Here is a 21,444-nt window from a genome sequence, read left to right as displayed (position 1 = left end):
TTGCAATCCAGGCCTATCTCAAGAAACAAGAAAAATCCCAAATACAAAATCTAACAGCACACCTAAAGGAAATAGAAGCAGAAGAGCAAAGGCAGCCTAAACCCAGCAGAAGAAGAGAAATAATAAAGATCAGAGCAGAAATAAACAATATAGAATCTAAAAAAACTGTAGAGCAGATCAACGAAACCAAGAGTTGGTTTTTTGAAAAAATAAACAAAATTGACAAACCTCTAGCCAGGCTTCTCAAAAAGAAAAGGGAGATGACCCAAATAGATAAAATCATGAATGAAAATGGAATTATTACAACCAATCCCTCAGAGATACAAACAATTATCAGGGAATACTATGAAAAATTATATGCCAACAAATTGGACAACCTGGAAGAAATGGACACATTCCTAAACACCCACACTCTTCCAATACTCAATCAGGAGGAAATAGAAAGCTTGAACAGACCCATAACCAGCGAAGAAATTGAATCGGTTATCAAAAATCTCCCAACAAATAAGAGTCCAGGACCAGATGGCTTCCCAGGGGAGTTCTACCAGACATTTAAAGCAGAGATAATACCTATCCTTCTCAAGCTATTCCAAGAAATAGAAAGGGAAGGAAAACTTCCAGACTCATTCTATGAAGCCAGTATTACTTTGATTCCTAAACCAGACAGAGACCCAGTAAAAAAAGAGAACTACAGGCCAATATCCCTGATGAATATGGATGCAAAAATTCTCAATAAGATACTAGCAAATCGAATTCAACAGCATATAAAAAGAATTATTCACCATGATCAAGTGGGATTCATTCCTGGGATGCAGGGCTGGTTCAACATTCGCAAATCAATCAACGTGATACATCACATTAACAAAAAAAAAGAGAAGAACCATATGATCCTGTCAATCGATGCAGAAAAGGCCTTTGACAAAATCCAGCACCCTTTCTTAATAAAAACCCTTGAGAAAGTCGGGATAGAAGGAACATACTTAAAGATCATAAAAGCACTTTATGAAAAGCCCACAGCTAACATCATCCTCAACGGGGAAAAACTGAGAGCTTTTTCCCTGAGATCAGGAACACGACAGGGATGCCCACTCTCACCGCTGTTGTTTAACATAGTGCTGGAAGTTCTAGCATCAGCAATCAGACAACAAAAGGAAATCAAAGGCATCAAAATTGGCAAAGATGAAGTCAAGCTTTCGCTTTTTGCAGATGACATGATATTATACATGGAAAATCCGATAGACTCCACCAAAAGTCTGCTAGAACTGATACATGAATTCAGCAAAGTTACAGGATACAAAATCAATGTCCAGACATCAGTTGCATTCTTATACACTAACAATGAAGCAACAGAAAGACAAATAAAGAAAATGATCCCATTCACAATTGCACCAAGAAGCATAAAATACCTAGGAATAAATCTAACCAAAGATGTAAAGGATCTGTATGCTGAAAACTATAGAAAGCTTATGAAGGTAATTGAAGAAGACTTAAAGAAATGGAAAGACATTCCCTGCTCATGGACTGGAAAAATAAATATTGTCAAAATGTCAATACTACCCAAAGCTATCTACACATTCAATGCAATCCCAATCAAAATTGCACCAGCATTCTTCTCGAAATTAGAATAAGCAATCCTAAAATTCATATGGAACCACAAAAGGCCCCGAATAGCCAAAGGAATTTTGAAGAAGAAGACCAAAGCAGGAGGCATCACAATCCCAGACTTTAGCCTCTACTACAAAGCTGTCATCATCAAGACAGCATGGTATTGGCACAAAAACAGACACACAGACCAATGGAATAGAATAGAAACCCCAGAACTAGACCCACAAACGTATGGCCAACTCATCTTTGACAAAGCAGGAAAGAACATCCAATGGAAAAAAGACAGCCTCTTTAACAAATGGTGCTGGGAGAACTGGACAGCAACATGCAGAAGGTTGAAACTAGACCACTTTCTCACACCATTTACAAAAATAAACTCAAAATGGATAAAGGACCTAAATGTGAGACAGGAAACCATCAAAACCTTTTCTATTCTATTCTATTCCATTGGTCTGTGTGTCTGTTTTTGTGCCAATACCATGCTGTCTTGATGATGACAGCTTTGTAGTAGAGGCTAAAGTCTGGGATTGTGATGCCTCCTGCTTTGGTCTTCTTCTTCAAAATTCCTTTGGCTATTCGGGGCCTTTTGTGGTTCCATATGAATTTTAGGATCGCTTGTTCTAATTTCGAGAAGAATGCTGGTGCAATTTTGATTGGGATTGCATTGAATGTGTAGATAGCTTTGGGTAGTATTGACATTTTGACAATATTTATTTTTCCAATCCATGAGCAGGGAATGTCTTTCCATTTCTTTAAGTCTTCTTCAATTACCTTCATAAGCTTTCTATAGTTTTCAGCATACAGATCCTTTACATCTTTGGTTAGATTTATTCCTAGGTATTTTATGCTTCTTGGTGCAATTGTGAATGGGATCATTTTCTTTATTTGTCTTTCTGTTGCTTCATTGTTAGTGTATAAGAATGCAACTGATTTCTGGACATTGATTTTGTATCCTGCAACTTTGCTGAATTCATGTATCAGTTCTAGCAGACTTTTGGTGGAGTCTATCGGATTTTCCATGTATAATATCATGTCATCTGCAAAAAGCGAAAGCTTGACTTCATCTTTGCCAATTTTGATGCCTTTGATTTCCTTTTGTTGTCTGATTGCTGATGCTAGAACTTCCAGCACTATGTTAAACAACAGCGGTGAGAGTGGGCATCCCTGTCGTGTTCCTGATCTCAGGGAAAAAGCTCTCAGTTTTTCCCCGTTGAGGATGATGTTAGCTGTGGGCTTTTCATAAATGGCTTTTATGATCTTTAAGTATGTTCCTTGTATCCCGACTTTCTCAAGGGTTTTTATTAAGAAAGGGTGCTGGATTTTGTCAAAGGCCTTTTCTGCATCGATTGACAGGATCATATGGTTCTTCTCTTTTTTTTTGTAAATGTGATGTATCACGTTGATTGATTTGCGAATGTTGAACCAGCCCTGCATCCCAGGAATGAATCCCACTTGATCATGGTGAATCATTCTTTTTATATGCTGTTGAATTCGATTTGCTAGTATCTTATTGAGAATTTTTGCATCCATATTCATCAGGGATATTGGCCTGTAGTTCTCTTTTCTTACTGGGTCTCTGTCTGGTTTAGGAATCAAAGTAATACTGGCTTCATAGAATGAGTCTGGAAGTTTTCCTTCCCTTTCTATTTCTTGGAATAGCTTGAGAAGGATAGGTATTATCTCTGCTTTAAATGTCTGGTAGAACTCCCCTGGGAAGCCATCTGGTCCTGGACTCTTATTTGTTGGGAGATTTTTGATAACCGATTCAATTTCTTCGCTGGTTATGGGTCTGTTCAAGCTTTCTATTTCCTCCTGATTGAGTTTTGGAAGAGTGTGGGTGTTCAGGAATGTGTCCATTTCTTCCAGGTTGTCCAATTTGTTGGCATATAATTTTTCATAGTATTCCCTGATAATTGTTTGTATCTCTGAGGGATTGGTTGTAATCATTCCATTTTCATTCATGATTTTATCTATTTGGGTCATCTCCCTTTTCTTTTTTGAGAAGCCTGGCTAGAGGTTTGTCAATTTTGTTTATTTTTTCAAAAAACCAACTCTTGGTTTCTTTGATCTGCTCTACAGTTTTTTTAGATTCTATATTGTTTATTTCTGCTCTGATCTTTATTATTTCTCTTCTTCTGCTGGGTTTAGGCTGCCTTTGCTGTTCTGCTTCTATTTCCTTTAGGTGTGCTGTTAGATTTTGTATTTGGGATTTTTCTTGTTTCTTGAGATAGGCCTGGATTGCAATGTATTTTCCTCTCAGGACTGCCTTCGCTGCGTCCCAAAGCGTTTGGATTGTTGTATTTTCATTTTTGTTTGTTTCCATATATTTTTTGATTTCTTCTCTAATTGCCTGGTTGACCCACTCATTCGTTAGTAGGGTGTTCTTTAACCTCCACGCTTTTGGAGGTTTTCCAGACTTTTTCCTGTGGTTGATTTCAAGCTTCATAGCATTGTGGTCTGAAAGTATGCATGGTATAATTTCAATTCTTGTAAACTTATGAAGGGCTGTTTTGTGACCCAGTATATGATCTATCTTGGAGAATGTTCCATGTGCACTCGAGAAGAAAGTATATTCTGTTGCTTTGGGATGCAGAGTTCTAAATAGATCTGTCAAGTCCATCTGATCCAATGTCTCATTCAGGGCCCTTGTTTCTTTATTGACCGTGTGTCTAGATGATCTATCCATTTCTGTAAGTGGGGTGTTAAAGTCCCCTGCAATTACCACATTCTTATCAATAAGGTTGCTTCTGTTTATGAGTAATTGTTTTATATACTTGGGGGCTCCGGTATTCGGCGCATAGACATTTATAATTGTTAGCTCTTCCTGATGGATAGACCCTGTAACTATTATATAATGTCCTTCTTCATCTCTTGTTACAGCCTTTAATTGAAAGTCTAGTTTGTCTGATATAAGTATGGCTACTCCAGCTTTCTTTTGGCTTCCAGTAGCATGATAAATAGTTTTCCATCCCCTCACTCTGAATCTAAAGGTGTCCTCAGGTCTAAAATGAGTCTCTTGTAGACAGCAAATAGATGGGTCTTGTTTTTTTATCCATTCTGATACCCTATGTCTTTTGGTTGGCGCATTTAATCCGTTTACATTCAGTGTTATTATAGAAAGATACGGGTTTAGAGTCATTGTGATGTCTGTATGTTTTATGCTTGTAGTGATGTCTGTGGTACTTTGTCTCACAGGGTCCCCCTTAGGATCTCTTGTAGGGCTGGTTTAGTGGTGACAAATTCCTTCAGTTTTTGTTTGTTTGGGAAGACCTTTATCTCTCCTTCTATTCTAAATGACAGACTTGCTGGATAAAGGATTCTCGGCTGCATATTTTTTCTGTCTAGCACCCTGAAAATCTCGTGCCAATTCTTTCTGGCCTGCCAAGTTTCAAAAGAGAGATCAGTCACGAGTCTTATAGGTCTCCCTTTATATGTGAGGGCACGTTTACCCCTTGCTGCTTTCAGAATTTTCTCTTTATCCTTGTATTTTGCCAGTTTCACTATGATATGTCGTGCAGAAGATCCATTCAAGTTACGTCTGAAGGGAGTTCTCTGTGCCTCTTGGATTTCAATGCTTTTTCCTTCCCCAGTTCAGGGAAGTTCTCAGCTATTATTTCTTCAAGTACCCCTTCAGCACCTTTCCCTCTCTCTTCCTCCTCTGGAATACCAATTATGCGTATATTATTTCTTTTTAGTGTATCACTTAGTTCTCTAATTTTCCCCTCATACTCCTGGATTTTTTTATCTCTCTTTTTCTCAGCTTCCTCTTTTTCCATAACTTTATCTTCTAGTTCACCTATTCTCTCCTCTGCCTCTTCCATCCGAGCTGTGGTGGTTTGCATTTTGTTTTGCATTTCCTTTAAAGCGTTTTTCAGCTCCTCGTGACTGTTCCTTAGTCCCTTGATCTCTGTAGCAAGAGATTCTCTGCTGTCCTGTATACTGTTTTCCAGCCCAGCGATTAATTTTATGACTATTATTCTAAATTCACTTTCTGTTATATTATTTAAATCCTTTTTGATCAGCTCATTAGCTGTTGTTATTTCCTGGAGATTCTTCTGAGGGGAATTCTTCCGCTTGGTCATTTTGGATAGTCCCTGGTGTGGTGAGGACCTGCAGGGCACTTCCCCTGTGCTGTGGTGTATAACTGGAGTTGGTGGGCGGGGCCGCAGTCAGTCCTGATGTCTGCCCCCAGCCCACCGCTGGGGCCACAGTCAGACTGGTGTGTGCCTTCTCTTCCCCTCTCCTAGGGGCGGGATTCACTGTGGGGTGGCGTGGCCCGTCTGGGCTACTTGCACACTGCCAGGCTTGTGATGCTGGGGATCTGGCGTATTAGCTGGGGTGGGAAGGCAAGGTGCACGGCGGGAGGGGGGGCAGGCTTAGCTCGCTTCTCCTTAGGTGATCCACTTCAGGAGGGGCCCTGTGGCAGCCGGAGGTAGTCAGATCCGCTGCCGGAGGTTTGGCTCCGCAGAAGCACAGAGTTGGGTGTTTGCGCGGAGGGAGCAATTTCCCTGGCCGGAACCGGTTCCCTTTGGGATTTTGGCTGGGGGATGGGCGGGGGAGATGGCGCTGGCGAGCGCCTTTGTTCCCCGCCAAACTGAGCTCTGTCGTCTGGGGGCTCCGCAGCTCACCCTCCCTTTGTCCTCCAGCCTTCCCGCTTTCTGAGCAGAGCTGTTAACTTATGACCTCCCAGACACTAAGTCGCGCTTGCTGTTGGAACACAGTCCGTCAGGCCCCTCCGCTTTTGCAAGCCGGACTCGGGGGCTCTGCTTGGCTGGCGAGCCGCCCCTCCGCCCCGGCTCCCTCCCGCCAGTCCGTGGAGCGCGCACCGCCTCGCCGCCCTTCCTACCCTCTTCCGTGGGCCTCTCGTCTGCACTTGGGTCCGGTGACTCCGTTCTGCTAATCCTCTGGTGGTTTTCTGGGTTATTTAGGCAGGTGTAGGTGGAATCTAAGTGATCAGCAGGACGCGCGGTGAGCCCAGCATCCTCCTACGCCGCCATCTTCCTGCGCCCTTTGAAGATGCTTTTCTTCAGAAAAACAAAAACAAAAACTATACAAAAAACCTAAATAAACAAACAAAAACTGTGTTTATGCTAGGAGCTAGGTGGTGCTCCTGATATGAAGATCCTGGCTTAATGTGAGATTCTCAATTTCAGTATCTTCACCTTACTTTATATTGATGGCAACCCAGCTTTCCTATTTATTTATTACTATTTAGAGCAACTTTTTTGAACTATTGGTTTCAATTCCATGCATTTTTTTTTTGCCTTTCATTATTCTTTATTCCCTTCCTCTTCTCCTTTCTCTCTATTTTATCTCTCCTTTTTTTTCTGGTTTACTAGGAATTACCCTTTGTGAGTCCAACAATGCATTAAAAACCATGTTCCTTTAATGAAGACTTAATTATATTGTATCAAGAGAGCCTTCAGTGTATCTAACTCGATATTGTTGAAAGCCAACTTTCAATATGCATTCAGTACGTTTGTCACTGTGAGTTTAAGCTCACTATATAACACATTTATGCAAAATTTTAATTCACAGGATACCTACTAATATGCAAGAAAAATAGTTTTAAATATTCTAAAAACGATATTACATATATCTATTAGAAATATTCATGTAAATGTACAGACTCTTATGCTAAATTCTAAACTCACAGAAAACAGTCTCTATTTAAAGAATATATCACTTATTTCAATAGAATTATAGCAATATCTGTGAACTTACTTGAGGACAAGAATATCCTTCATCATAATATTTCCAACACTTGTATTAATGTAGGACACAGAAAACATTATTTATAAAAATACTTAATTGAAATCACAGTAGGGACCAAATTATAATCCTGAGAAAAGTATGTATGTGTAAACTCTTTTTCCTATTTTAACATTGCCTTATCAAACGCTATTTTGATCTTGATAACATTCAGTATTATAGTACTTTAACAAGATCAGCTCTGACCTGTTTTCATCTTTGAAATCATGAAGAGTTTTGTTTATGAAAACCTACACAAGCTTTGCGCAGTGGCAGTATCGTAGCCAATGAGGTTTATCTGAGGCGCGATTATTGCTAATTGAAAACATACACAGTAACTAATGTATGTAACTAAATTTTCATTCATTAAAAAAACTCTTACATTCTTACTTTTTTTAATTGTGGACCTGTAAAATGTGATTATCAAACAAATGCACCCATAATGAATAAATAAAAACATTTACAAAATTGTTTATTATTAGATTAACCTAAAACATTTTTTTTAGTTTTAAAAATATATATCATCATTCTATGATTATAGTAATTAACATGGGGTGCTCTTATCTCAACAAATTCTAGACAAGAATAACTATATTAGAATAAATAAAAATACATTACTATGACTACATGATTGGTCACTGAAATTATAAATTGTCTTAAATCAGAATATATCAATTTTCTAATTATTAACAGCAGATTTTATCCTTCATAACAAATATTGCTAGACTGATAAGTGACTATGGAAGTCTTGAAAAAAGCAAAGAGAGTAAATGCATTTATAAGTGCTATATTTTATAATAAGGAAGAATCAAGTTAAAATTTTGTATTCAAATGACTATATTTTAAATTAGTTTAAACCTGAATACAGACATATAAACTAATAATACACCTATAATAACACCTTAGGAATTTTCTTAGACCAGAGATTTATGAATATGAGTATGAGACAATTAATGTGAAGTTAGTAATAACGAGTAAGTTTATATTATTTGAGCTCTCATATTTTAATTCAATGCAATTTCAAATGTTGCTTTTATTTTTTTCATCAAGTATTCAGGAATTCTTATTGAAACCAATTAATGACCCTAAATATAAAAATTAGATCCCCTACTTCTCTATACATGATCATTTATTGATTCCCTCATTCTTTCAGCATAAAGTGCAGATGTTTTAGCATAACTTGTAACACTTTTGATAATCCAACCCATTATCTTTCAGTCCATATTGCTTATCTTTTTTTTTTTTTTTGGAGGGGGGTACTTTTTTTTTTTTAATTCAAGTTAGTTAGCATACAGTGTTGACATGGCTTCAGGAGTAGAATTCAGTGATTCATCTCTTACATATGAAACTCAGTGCTCATCCCAACAAGTGCCCTCCTTAATGCCCATCACCCAATTAACACATTCCACTACAGACTTCGTCTCCAGTAACCCTCAATTTGTCCTCTGTATTTAAGTCTCTTAGGTTTGCCTCTCTTTGTGTCTTTATCTTATTTTTCCTTCCTTCCCCTTATGTTCATCTCTTGTGTTTCTCAAATTCCACATAGAAGTGAAATCATGATAACTTTCATTCTCTGACTGACTTCTTTTGCCTGGCATACTACCTTCTAGGTCCATCCACATTGTTGCAAATGGCAAGATTTCATTCTTTTTATTGCTAAATAGTATTTCAAGGGGCACATGCACCCCAATGTTTATAGTAGCACTATCAACAATAGCAAAATTATGGGAAGAACCCAAATGTCCATTGACTGATGAATGGATAAGGAAGATGTGATCCATACTTGCAAATGTTGCTTTTAGAATTTAGTTTTGATAAAAAGACATGCATGCACATGCACACACACACACTCTCTCTCTCTCTCTCTCTCACACACACACACAGACACACACACACACACACACATTATGGCTTTTTTCATCATGTATGAAAGGCTCCAGGTTAAAGAAAACAGAAATACACTCTGATTATGTCCAGCTTGTTTTATGTGTTATTACCGGTTTATTTATTTATTTATTTATTATGAAATTTATTGTCAAATTGGATTCCATACAACACCCAGTGCTCATCCCAACAGGTGCCCTCAACACCCATCACCCACCCACTCGTCTCTTCCACCCCCATAAATGCTCAGTTTTTTCTCAGTTTTCAAGAGTCTCTTATGCTTTGGCTCTCTTCCACTCTAACCTCTTTTTTTTTTTCCTTCCCCTCCCCCATGGGATTCTGTTAAGTTTCTCAGGATCCACATAGGAGTGACAACATATGGAATCTGTCCTTCTCTGTATGCCTTATTTCACTTAGCATAACAGTCTCCAGTTCCATCCATGTTGCTACAAAGGGCCATATTTCATTCTTTCTCATTGCCACGTAGTATTCCATTAGTATATAAACCACAATTTCTTTATCCATTCATCCGTTGATGAACATTTAAGCTTGTTCAATAATTTAGCTACTGTTGAGAGTACTGCTACAAACATTTGAGTATGAGTGCCCGTATGCTTGGGTATGCTTGAGAGCCCGTATGCCTGACAGTGCTGCTATAAACATTGGGGTACAAGTGCCCCTATGCATCAGTACTCCTGTATCCCTTGGGTAAATTCCTAGCAGTGCTACTGCTGGGTCATAGGGTAGGTCTACTTTAATTTTTTGAGGAACCTCCACACTGTTTTCCAGAGCGGCTGCACCACTTTGCATTCCCACCAACAGTGCAAAAGGGTTCCCATTTTTCCACATCCTCTCCATCATCTATAGTCTCCTGTTTTGTTCATTTCAGCCACCCTGACTGGCGTGAGGTGATATTTGAGAGTGGTTTTGATTTGTATTTCCCTGATGAGGAGTGACATTGAGCATCTTTTCATGTGCCTGTTGGCCATCTGGATGTCTTCTTTAAAGAGGTGTTTATTCATGTTTTCTGCCCATTTATTCACTGGATTATTTGTTTTTCAGGTGTGGAGTTTGGTGAGTTCTTTATAGATTTTGGATACTAGCCCTTTGTCCAATATGTCATTTGCAAATATCTTTTCCCATTCCCTCGGTTGCCTTTTAGTTTTATTGATTGTTTCCTTTGCTGTGCAGAATTTTTTTTTTCTTCATGAGGTCCCAAGAGTTCATTTTTGCTTTTAATTCCCTTGCATTAGGGGATGTGTCCAGTAAGAAATTGCTGTGGCTGAGGTCAGAGAGGTTTTTTCCTGCTTTCTCCTCTAGGGTTTTGATGGTTTCCTGTCTCACATTTAGGTCCTTCGTCCATTTTGAGTTTGTTTTTGTGAATGGTGTGAGAAAGTGGTCTAGTTTCATCCTTCTGCATGTTGCTGTCCAGTTCTCCCAGTACCATTTGTTAAAGAGACTATCTTTTTTCCATTGGATATTCTTTCCCGCTTTGTCAAAGATTAGTTGGCCATACGTTTGTGGGTCTAGTTCTGGGGTTTCTATTCTATTCCTTTGGTCTATGTGTCTATTTTTGTACCAATACCATGCTGTCTTGATGATTACCACTTTGTAGTAGAGGCTAAAATCTGGGATTGTGATGCCTCCCGCTTTGGTCTTCTTCAAAATTACTTTGGCTATTTGGAGCCTTTTGTGGTTCCATACAAGTTTTACGATTGCTTGTTCTAGCTTTGAGAAGAATGCTGGTGCAATTTTGATTGGGATTGCACTGAATGTGTAGATAGCTTTGGGTAGTATTGACATTTTGACAATATTTATTCTTCCAATCCATGAGCACAGAATGTTTTTTCCCTTTTTTTTATATCTTCTTCAATTTCCTTCATAAGTTTTCTATAGTTTTCACTAAACAGATCTTTTACATCTTTGATCAGGTTTATTCCTAGGTATTTTATGCTTTTTGGTGCAGTTGTGAATGGGATCAGTTTCTTTATTTGTCTTTCTGTTGCTTCATTGTTAGTGTATAAGAATGCAACTGATTTCTGTACATTGATTTTGTATCTTGCAACTATGCTGAATTGATGTATCAGTTGTAGCAGACTTTTGGTGGAGTCTATCAGATTTTTTATGTATAATATCATGTCATCTTCAAAAAGTGTAAGCTTAACTTTATCTTTGCCAATTTTGATGCCTTTGATTTCCATTTGTTGTCTTATTGCTGATGCTAGCACTTCCAACACTATGTTAAACAACAGCAGTGAGAGTGGGCATCCCCGTCTTGTTCCTCATCTTAGGAAGAAAGTTCTCAATTTTTCCCTATTGAGGATGATATTAGCTGTGGGATTTTCATAAATGGCTTTGATTATGTTTAAGTATGTTCCTTCTATCCCAAATTTCTCGAGGGTTTTTATTAAGAAACGATGCTGAATTTGGTCGAATGCTTTTTCTGCATTGATTGATAGGATCACGTGGTTCTTATCTTTTCTTTTATTAATGTGATGTGTCACATTGATTGATTTGTGAATGTTGATCCAGCCCTGCAGCCCAGGAATGAATCCCACTTGATCATGGTGAATAATTCTTTTTATATACTGTTGAATTCGATTTGCTAGTATATTATTGAGAATTTTTGCATCCATATTCATCAGGGATATTGGCCTGTAGTTCTCTTTTTTGGCTGGGTTTCTGTCTGGTTTAGGAAACAAAGTAATGCTGGCTTCATAGAATAAGTCTGAAAGTTTTTCTTCCCTTTATATTTTTTTGGTATAGCTTGAGAAGGATAGGTATTATATCTGCTTTAAATGTCTGGTAGAATTCCCCTGGGAAGCCATCTGGTCCTGGACTCTTATTTGTTGGGAGATTTTTGATAACTGATTCAATTTCTTCGCTGGTTATGAGTCTATTCAAGTTTTCTATTTCTTCCTGTTTGAGTTTTGGAAGTGTGTGGGTGTTTAGGAATTTGTCCATTTGTTCCAGGTGGTCCAGATTGTTGGCATATAATTTTTCATAGTATTCCCTGATAATTGCTTGTATTTCTGAGGAATTAGTTGTCATAATTTCATTTTCATTCATGATTTTATCTATTTGGGTCATCTCCCTTTTCTTTTTGAGAAGGCTGGCTAGAGGTTTATCAATTTTGCTCATTTTTAAAAAAACAACTCTTGGTTTCATTGATTTGCTCCACAGTTTTTTTTTTACATTTTATATTGTTTATTTCTGCTCTGATCTTTATTATTTCTCTTCTGCTGGGATTGGGGTGTCTTTGCTGTTCTGCTTCCATTTCCTTTAGGTGTGCTGTTAGAGTCTGTATTTGGGATTTTTCTTGTTTCTTGAGATAGGCCTGGATTGCAATATATTTTCCTCTCAGGACTGCCTTCAGTGCATCCCAAAGCATTTGGATTGTTGTATTTTCATTTTCATTTGTTTCCATATATTTTTTAATTTCTTCTCTAATTGCCTGGTTGACCCGTTCATTCTTTAGTAGGGTGTTTTTTAACCTCCATGCTTTTGGAGGTTTTCCAGACTTTTTCCTGTGGTTGATTTCAAGCTTCATAGCATTGTGGTCTGAAAGTATGCATGGTATGATCTCAATTCTTTTATACTTATGAAGGGCTGTTTTGTGACCCAGTATGTGATCTCTCTTGGAGAATGTTCCATGTGCACTCGAGAAGAAAGTATATTCTGTTGCTTTGGGATGCAGAGTTCTAAATATATCTATCAACTCCATCTGATCCAGTGTATCATTCAGGGCCCTTGTTTCTTTTTTGAGTCTGTGTCTAGATGATCTATCCATTGTTGTAAGTGGGGTATTAAAGACCCCTGCAATTACCACATTCTTATCAATAAGGTTGCTTATGTTTGTGATTAATTGTTTTATATATTTGGGGGCTCTCATATTCGGTGCATAAACATTTATAATTGTTAGTTCTTCCTGATGGATAGACCCTGTAATGATTATATAATGCCCTTCTTCATCTCTTGTTACAGCCTTTAATTTGAAGTCTAGTTTTTCTGATATAAGTATGGCTACTCCAGCTTTCTTTTGACTTCCAGTAGCATGATAGATTGTTCTCCATCTCCTAACTTTCAAACTGCAGGTGGCCTCAGCTCTAAAATTAGTCTCTTGTTGACATAAAATAGATGGGTCTTGATTTTTACCCATTCTGATACCCTATGTCTTTTGGTTGTAGCATTTAGTCCATTTACATTCAGTGTTATTATTGAAAGATATGGGTTTAGAGTTACTGTGATGTCTGTATGTTTTATGCTTGTAGCGATGTCTCTGGTACTTTGTCTCACAGGATCCCCCTTAGGATCTCTTGTGGGGCTGGTTTAGTGGTGATTAATTCCTTCAGTTTTTTGTTTGTTTGGGAAGACGTTTATCTCTCCTTCTAGTCTAAATGTCAGACTTGCAGGATAAAGGATTTATCTCTCCTTCTATTCTAAATGACAGACTTGCAGGATAAAGGATTCTCAGCTGCATTTTTTTCTGTTTATCACATTGAAGATTTCCTGCCATTCCTTTCTGGCCTGCCAAGGTTCAGTAGACAGATCTGTCACGAGTCTTATTGGTCTCCCTGTATATTTTAGAGCATGTTTATCCCTAGCTGCTTTCAGAATCCTCTTTATCCTTGTATTTTGCCAGTTTCACTATGATATGTCGTGCAGATCGATTCAAGTTACATCTGAAGGGAGTTCTTTGTTTCTTTTGGATTTCAATGCCTTTTTCCTTCCCCAGTTCAGGGAAGTTTTCAGCTATGATTTCTTCAAGTGCACCTTCAGCACCTTTCCCTCTCTCTTCCTCCTCTGGAATCCCAATTATGCGTACATTATTATGCTTAATTATGTCACTTACTTCTCTAAGTCTCCTCTCATACTCCTGGATTTTTTAATCTCTTTTTCTCAGCTTCTTCTTTTTCCATAATTTTATCTTCTAATTCACCTATTCTCTCCTTTGCCTCTTCAATCCGAGCTGTGATCACCTCCATTTTATTTTGCAGCTCATTTATAGCATTTTTTAGCTCCTCCTGACTGTTTCTTACTCCCTTGATCTCTGTAGTAATAGATTTTCTGCTGCCCTCTATACTTTTTTCAAGCCCAGCAATTAATTTTATGACTAGTATTTTAAATTCATTTTCTGCTATATTGCTAAAATCGTTTTTGATCAGTTCATTAGCTGTCGCTACTTCTGGAGTTTCTTTTGAGGAGAATTCCTCCGCTTTATCATTTTGGATAGTCCCTGGAGTGGTGCGAACTGCAGGGCTCTTCCTCTGTGCTCTCTGGAGTAACTTGCATTGGTGGGCGGGGCCGCAATCAGACCTGGGGCCACAGTCAGACTGGTGTGTACCTTATCTTCCCCTCTCCCAGGGGCAGGACTCACTGTGGAGTGGTGTGGCCTCTGTCTGTGCTACTTGCCACTGCCAGGCTTATGGTTCTGCTTCGATGGGATCTGGGTATTAGCCGGAGTGGATCCACCAGGTGCACAGGGGCGGGAGGGGCAGACTCACCTTGCTTTGCCTTCAGGGGTCTGCTTCGGTAGGGGTCCTACCGCACTGGGAGGGAGGCAGACCCGTCGGAGGGATGGATCCGCAGAAACACAGTGTTGGGTGTTTGCACAGTCCAAGCAATTTCTGTGAGGGGAACTGGCTCCCTTTGGTATTTTGGCTGGGGTAAGGGCAAGGGAGATGGCGCTTCCCAGAACCTTTGTTCCTCGCTAAGCTGAGCTCTGTCCTCCGGGCCTCAACAGCTCTCCCTCGCACTCTCTGAGCAGAGCTATTGACATAACATTACAGATGTTAAGTCCCACTGGCTGCCAGAACACACTCCGTCTGGCCCTTCCACTTTTGCAAGCCAGACTCGGGGGCTCTGCCTTGCCAGGCGGGCTTGCTGCACCTTCACTGCCCTGGCTCCCTCCCACCAGTCTGTTTAGCACGCACCACCTCTCTGCCCTTCCTACCCTCTTCCGTGGCCTCTTGTCTATGTTTGGCTCCAGAGAGTCTGTTTTGCTAGTCTTCTGGTGGCTATCAGGGTAAATTAGGCAGATGTGCGTGGAATCTAAGCAATCAGCAGGATGCGGTGAGCCCAGCATCCTCCTTCACTGCCATCTTCCTCCAGGCTCCCCAAATTAGATCGTTATTACTGGTTTTTAAGATGATGGTTTAAGTAAGGTTGTTTTGAGAACCATAACAAATCTGCATATAAGGTGCAAATATTTTTTTAAATATGAAAGCCAGTCATATTGATCAAACGGGTCAGATAGTGTCAAAAGTGTTGCAGTTGACCCTGACAGATTTTGATACAAATAAAAAAATACCTCAAAAGGGGTTTCTAAAAAGTGTAAGCTACTAGGTTGTTCTGCCTTTTTTGAGATTGTGAAGTTATTTCCAGAAGTGGTCTTCATGGTAACCACATCCTTATAAACAGTGCTAGACTCTGTTTTAATGTGATTTTCAGATATAGGTAATAGGAATTTAGGTAATGTTAGTTTATTTCAAAGCTACTTGTCATTTTAATCTGCAATGTTTACTTATTAACATTAAAGGATTTATGTGCAATGATCTTACCAAATGGTAAAAAAGAGTAGCTGATCTTTAATCTGAACATATGATTATGGGCAACTTGGTGGCTCAGTTGGTTAAGTGTCCAACTTTGGCTCAGGTCATTATCTCATGGTTCGTGAGTTCAAGCCCTGCATCAGGCTCTGTTCTGACTGCTTGGAGCCTGGAGCCTGCTTTGGATTCTGTATCTCCCTTTCCCTCTGCCCACGCATCCCTCAAATCACTCTCTGTCTCTCCCTCTCAAAAATAAATAAACATTTAAAAATTTTTTAAAGATATGATTATAATAAAAATATATATAAAGATATGCATTTACCAACAAAAACAGTCTTGAGGACAAATATAAAATCATGCCTTGAACTATTTACCTCAAAAATAGCATGAAAATAGTCTATAGATCATAGTTCACAACTAATCCATAATAATAATAGGCTAAACATTTTCCAGCTATTGTAACATAACATTGCATTTGAAAATATTTAAGTTTAATGTATACCTTGGTTTCTCAGCTCATTGCTTGTACCTTGTTCACCCATCTGGATGTTTTCAGTTTAATTCAAAAAAAAAAAAAAAAAAAAAAAAAAAAAAACTTCTAGAGAATAAAACCCAGAAATTAACCCACAAGTATATGGTCAACTAATCTTCGACAAAGCAGGAAATAACATCTAATGGAAAAAAGACAGTCTCTTTAACAAATGGAGTTGGGAAAACTGGACAGCATCGTGCAGAAGAATGAAACTGCCATGTTCTTAAGCCATAGATAAAAATAAATTCAAAATGGGCTAAAGACTTAAATGTGAGACTGGATGCTATCAAAATCCTACAGAAAAACACAAGGAGCCCCTCTTTCACCTTGGCCAGAGAAACTTCATACTAGACACATATCTGGATGCAAGAAAAACAAAAGCAAAAATGAACTACTGTGACTTCATCAAGGTAAAAATCTTCTGTACAGGGAAGGAAACAATCAACAAAAGTAAAATCAGCCTATGGAATGGGAGAAGATATTTGGAAATGACATATCTGATAAAGGGTTAGTATCCAAAATCTATAAATAATTTATCAAACACCCCCCAAAAAATAATTCAGAGAAGAAATAGAAGACATGAATAGACATTTTTCCAAAGAAGACATCTAGATGGCTAACAGACATGAAAATGTGCTCAACATCATTCATCATCAAGGAAATACAAATCAAAACAACAATGAGATACCACCTCACACCTGTCAGGATGGCTAAAATTAACAATATAAGAAACAACAGGTGTTGTAAAGTATGTGGATAAAAGGGAAAACTCTTGCACTATTGGCAGAAATGCAACCTGCTGCAGCCACTGTGGAAAACAATATGGAGGTTCCTCAAAAAGTTAAAAATAGAAATACACTATGATCTAGCAATTGAACTACTAGGCTTTTACCCAAAGAATACAAAAATAATGATTCAAAGTGATACATGCACCCCAATGTTAATAGCAACATTGTCAATAATAGCCAAACTATGGAAAGAGCCAAAATGATGAATGGTTAAAGAAGTGGTATATATATGCAATGGAATATTACTCAGCCATCAGAAAGAATGTAATCTTACTATTATTCAGACATCAAAAAGAATGTAATCTTACCATTTGCAATGACATGAATAGAACTAGAGTGTATTATGCTAAGTGAAGTAAATCAGTCAGAGAAAGACAAATACCAAATGATTTCACTCATATGTGGAATTTAAGATACAAAACAGATGAACATATAGGAGGGGGAAAAGGAAAAAAAAGACAGAGGGAAGCAAACCACAATAGACTTAAATATAGAGTACAGGGGTGCCTGGGTGTCTTAGTTGGTTATGCGTCTGACTTCAGCTCAGGTCATGATCTCGTGGTTTGTGGGTTCATGCCCCACATCAGGCTCTGTGCTGAAAGCTCAGAGCCTGGAGGCTGTTTCAGATTCTATGTCTCCCTCTCTCTCTGCACCTATCCCGCTTCCTCACTCTCTCGTTCTCTCTCTCTCCCTCTCTCTCTCTCTCAAAAATAAATAACATTAAAAAAGTAAAGATAGAGTACAAACTGAGGGTTGATGGAGAGAAATGGGTGGGAAATGGGCTAGATGGATGATGGGTTAATGATGAGCACAGAGTGTTATATGTAAGCGATGAATCACTGAATTGTACTCCTGAAAACAATATTGCACTGTGTGGTAACTAACTAGAATTTAAAGAAAAAATTTAAAAAACAACACCTCTAGAGAATTAATCCTCATATCACATTTGCCTCTTGATGTTTAAAGTGCTGTAGACCTGTTTCATCTCACCTTCCCTGATCACTGTAAAAAAAATTCTTTTGTCAAAAAAGTACCTCAAATTGTACAATGTATTTTTCCACTAATGAAATCTGTGAGATTAAAATGGAGGTAGATAAAATTTCAAATTCCATAAGACTAGTTTTCCAACTCATTCCATGAGGCAGCAATTCTCTGATAAAGCCAAAGGCATTGCAAGAAAAGAAAAAAAAGTGTAGAACAACATCAATTATGTATATTAGTGCAAAAAAATGCTTAAAAAATATGAGCAATTGAAGTTTAGCAGCATGTAAAAATGATTATACACCATGGCCAAGAATGTTATCCAAAGAACAAAATTTTAGTTCAATATAGAAATTACAATGAAACTTTTTCCAGATGACATGATCCAATATGTAGAAAATCCTTAATATTCCACAAAACCTTGTAAGAACTAATAAACAATTTCATTAAAGTTGCAAGATGCAAAATCACTTACGTATCTATATACTAATAAAGAACTATCAGTCAGGGAAATTAAGAAACAATTACAATTACAATTGCATCAAAAAGAATAACATATCTAAAGATAAATTTAACCAGGATGGTTAAAACTTGAAAACTACAAAATACTGTTGAAAACTACACTTATAACTCAAAATATTGTTGAAAAATAATTAAAGAAGACATAAATGGAAAGATATCTCATATTTGTGAATTGGAAGACTCGACATTGTTAAAATGTTCATACTTCCCAAAGTGATCTACAAATTCAATGCAATCTCTATCAAAGCCCCAATGACATGTCTTAGAGAAATAGTAAAAACAATCTTAAAATTCATATGGAACCACAAAAGAATACAAATGTCGAAAGCAATCTTGAAAAAAATAATAAATAACAAAGATTGAAGCATACTTCTTGGTTAAAATTATATTACAAAACTACAGTAATCAAAACAGTGTGGTACTTGCATAAAAATAAACACACAGACCAATGGAACAGACGAGAGAGACCAGAATTAAATCTACTCACATATGGTCAACTGAACTTTGACAAAGGTGCCAAGAATAAATAATGGGCAAAGGATAGTATCTTCAACAAATGATGCTGTAAAAACTCAATATCCACATGAAAAATAATGAAATTAGACACCAATCTTACCTTTTATATTAAAAAAATCAAAGTAGATTAAATACTTAAATATAAAACCTAAGATTATAAAACACTTAGATGAAAATACAGGGGAAAACTTCATGACAGGTGTCTAGGCAATGATTTCTTGGATATGCCACCAGAAGCACAAACAACAAAAGCAAAAAATACAAGTGTGAATAACTCAAATTAAAAAAAAAACTTTGTACCAAAAAGCTTTGTACATTCAACAAAGTAAAATGGTAACCCACAGAATTAAAGAAAATATTTGCAAAATATATGTCTAATAAGGAGTTGATATATAAAATATATAAGGAAATCCTACAACTCAATAAAAACATAAAACAAATAAAAGTGGAAAGTTATTAAAATACACATTGCATCAAAGGAGACAAACAATGGACTACAGGTATATAAAAATATTGCCAACATCACTAATCATCAGGAAAATTTAAATCCAAACAACAATGAGATATAACCTTATACCTGTTAAGATATTTAAAAACATGCCAAGTGTTTCTGATAAAGGGTTAGTTTCCAAAATATATAAAAAATCTTATAAAACTCAACACCCAAAAACAATCTAATTAAAAAATGGGTAGAAGACATTAATAAACATTTTTCAAAAGAAGACTTCAAGATGGCAAACAGACACATGAAAAGATGCTCATCACTCATCATTAGAGAAATACAAATCAAAACTACGAGTTACCTCCTTGCACCTGTCAGAATGGTTAAAATCAACACAAGAAACAAGTGTTGGCAAGGATATGGAGAAAGGAAAACACTCTTGCACTGTTGGTTGGAATGCAACCTCATGCAGCTACTGTGAAAAACAGTATGGAAGTTCCTCAAAAAGTTAATAATCATACGCAAAAACTGAAACAAGATGTCCTACAATACATTAATGGTTACACAACCACTCAGCAACAAAAAGGAAAAACTATTGACATATGAAAAAATTTGGATAAATATTAATGGAATTAAGATGAGTGAAATAAAAGGTAATCTCAAAAAGTCACATATTCTATGATTCCATTTTTAGAACATTCTTATCATGATGGAATTATAGAGATGGAAAACAGCTTACTGGTTCTCAGAAGCTAGGGATCATGGGGGTGGGGTAGACGATAAGGGTACAGCAGAAGAAAACCCTGTGGTGATGGAATATGTACAGATTTGTGTGGGTGGTTATACAAATCTATACATGTGATAAAATTCCACAGAAAGACACACACATACACACCAAAGAGTGTGTGTAAAACTGGTGAAATTTGAAAAAGGTCTTTGGTTATACAAATGTAAATTTTATGACTGTCATATTATACTAATGTTGTAAAAGACATTGCCATTGGGAGAAACTGGCTGAAACATAAGATTTTTCTGTATTCTTTTTGCTTATTACTGTCATTAGACAATTGTTTCTAAATTAAAAAAAAAATAAATGAAGTAATTCAAAGAAGATTTCCAAGCTTTGCACAGTGGCAGCATCATAGCCAATGAGGTTTGTCCAAGGCATGATTATTGCTAAAAGAAAATTTCCAGTGAGATATGTCCCTTGTTCCTCTCATTTATATTCAGAATCACTGAACAGCATAAAATGAATAAAACTATATATTTCACTTTACGTATTTTAGCTTCATCATAAAGTTTATTTGTAACGAGTTTTGAATTTTACTTGACCCAATACATTTGCCTCTCATTCAAAATAATATAATACTCAGAAGATATATTTTTCATTTTAACCAGAATCAACAGTAATTTCCAAACACCTAAATAGTATCACTTGGTCTGAAAGTTTTCATTCAGTATCTAACATTCTCTCAGGAATAAAGAGGGAAAAGCATTTGATTGAATAGAGAATATTTACATTATTAGAGTGTCAATATATAGCCCGAGTCCTCCTCTAAACTGAAATTATTCCATTTTCATAAAAACAAATGTGATATTCTAGATGAGATATACTTTAAGTTCTGATGATCAAAGGAAGTTAAAATTATTAGCTTTTCATCTGTAGCCTGTGGACTGATTTAAAATGTAATATTTCAGTGGACTCAAGTCTTGGGCAAGATGATAAATTTATGGTCCCACTGTTTCTATAGAATTCCAGTTTTGATCACCAGTGATTCTTGCACATGTAAATTTTTCAATAAATACATTAAATATGAAATACAAAATATGAAAACCTCTATTCCTGCTAGTGGTTTGGGAGACCAGTGTCTGTCA

The 21,444-nt window shown here is 37.1% G+C and overlaps 1 protein-coding gene, 1 non-coding gene and 1 pseudogene across 2 annotated transcripts in view; 2 read left to right on the top strand and 1 right to left on the bottom strand.

Moving 5' to 3' along the window:
* The window catches only part of DACH2 (dachshund family transcription factor 2), a 305,011-nt gene that overhangs the window by 49,408 nt on the left and 234,159 nt on the right, over nucleotides 1-21,444 (bottom strand). The gene's annotated exons all lie outside the window — the stretch shown is intronic.
* On the top strand, nucleotides 7,615-7,741 carry LOC115508010 (annotated as a pseudogene).
* LOC115508016 lies at nucleotides 20,689-20,822 on the top strand. The gene has a single exon (XR_003966905.1). It is a non-coding gene; the product is annotated as a U4 spliceosomal RNA (small nuclear RNA).

The sequence above is a fragment of the Lynx canadensis genome, chromosome X (assembly GCF_007474595.2).
Source record: "Lynx canadensis isolate LIC74 chromosome X, mLynCan4.pri.v2, whole genome shotgun sequence".
Classification (NCBI taxonomy): domain Eukaryota; kingdom Metazoa; phylum Chordata; class Mammalia; order Carnivora; family Felidae; genus Lynx; species Lynx canadensis.
This window is presented reverse-complemented; position numbering and strand designations above follow the sequence as displayed.